The sequence below is a fragment of the Cavia porcellus genome, unplaced genomic scaffold (assembly GCF_034190915.1).
Source record: "Cavia porcellus strain 051 isolate PalLab524CR breed Dunkin Hartley unplaced genomic scaffold, mCavPor4.1 scaffold_30, whole genome shotgun sequence".
In the NCBI taxonomy this organism is placed as follows: domain Eukaryota; kingdom Metazoa; phylum Chordata; class Mammalia; order Rodentia; family Caviidae; genus Cavia; species Cavia porcellus.
In genome coordinates, this window is record NW_026947513.1 from 16,654,876 (window position 1) to 16,656,853 (window position 1,978).

Below are 1,978 nucleotides of genomic sequence, written 5' to 3' on the forward strand. Positions count from 1 at the left end.
CTATACTTTTTTAAATAAAAAAAAAACAAAAATGGTGATACAGAATTTCAAAGCAACATAAAAGGAGACTAACAATGGTTAAGAAATTGCACATTGCTATTTTCAAACTATTTCCTCAGGTTATAAGATACAAGCATGAAAAATTACCAAAAAAGTGAAAGCACAAACTGTTGCTTTTTATGAACTAATGGAGGGTTTCATAGTATAATTTTCGATCTTTTCTCTTCTTTCTTTTCTACATTTCCTCATCCCAGTTCTTTCTACTTTCACTTTCACAATACCTATTGTACATATTGAATCTTATTTACTCTTTCAGTTTTTTATCCTAGGGAGACAATATGATGTTTACACACATCACTCTGATTTATTCCACTTATGAGTATGGTCTCAAATTGCATTCATTTACCTATAAAAGCCTTGAGTTTATCCTTCTTTATGACTGAATAGTACTCCATTGCATAGAAATACCACATTTTTAAAGTCATTTCATGGTTGATGGGCATTTGGGTTGTATTTAAGTGTTAGCTATTACAAATTGTGCTGATATAAATATGGACACACACATATCACTGTAATATAATGTCAATTTTTTCTGTGAAAATACCCCGAAGGAGAATAGCTATCTCAAATGAGACCTCCAATCCTAGTTTTTGAGGAATCTTCACACAGATTTTCACAGTGGTTGTACCATTCTACACTCTCATTGACAACGGAAAAGTGCTCCTTTTTACCCACAGACCTGCCAGCATTTCTATTTAGTTGATTTCTTGATGATAGCCATTCCTTCTGGAGTGAGATGAAATGTCAGTGTTGTTGTAATTTTCCTTTCTTGAATGACCAGTGGTGTTGAATATTTTTTTCATATATTTATTTGTTATTTGTATTTCTTCAACTGAGAAGTATGTATTCATAGAGATGCTTGTTTTTGGATTGGGTCTTTGAATTTAGAAGGACCTAATTTTTTTCAGTTCTTTTATGTTCTAGATAGAAGTCCTTTGTCTGAGGGACAGCTGGCTAAAATTTTTCCTGTTCTGTGAGTTTTCTTTTCACTCTTTTGGCGACTTCTGTTGATGTAAAAAAAATTTCTAATAAGATGAGATTCCAGCTGTTGATTCTTTGAAGTGCTTCCCACATATCCTGGAGCCTGCTCATGAACTCTCTCTCCCTACCCTTATATCTTCAAGATTTCTACCTACCTTGTCTTCCAGTAGACTTTTTTTTAAACTTTTTTTAAACTTTTTTTGTCTTTTTCCTTTTTATTGGTACCAGGGATCGAACTCACAACTGCCTGCTTGCAAGGCAGGCTCTTATGTCGCTGAGTTAAGTGTTTCTGTTTTAATATTGAGACTTTTGATCAATTTATACTTTAGTTTAGTACATGGTGATAAACATGTGTCTAGTTTAATTTCTAGCATGTGGAAAACCAATTTTTCTGGCACCATTTATTTTGAGTTTATCTTTATTCCAGTGCATGTAGTTGGCCTCTTCGTCAAAGACAAGCTGTCTGAGTGTCCTTCTAGTTGTGTCTGCACCTTCTAATCTATTCCACTCATTCTCAGGTCTGTTTTTTTTTTTTTTTTTTACCCCAGTACCATGCTGATTGTATCAGAGCAACTTTGCAGTATAATTTCAAGTCCAGGAGTGCGATGCCCCCTACCTTGCCTTCATTGTCCAGGATTGCTTTTGCTCGTCTAGGTCTGTTCTGTCTCCAAATGAATTTTAGGAGTGTTTTCTCTAGATCTATAAGGCATGCTAATGGTATTTTGATCAGGATCAGGATTGCATTAAGTCTCTATAACAGTTTTGAGAGTATGGCCATTTTCACAATGTTTATTCTTCCTATCCATGAGCAAGGGCTATCTTTCCATTTTCTGATGTTCTCTTAAATCTTATTTTTCAGAGTAATGTAATTTTTAATACATAGATCTTTCACATCCTCTGTTTGCTTCCTGAGTATTTCCTTTTTTTTGGGATCATG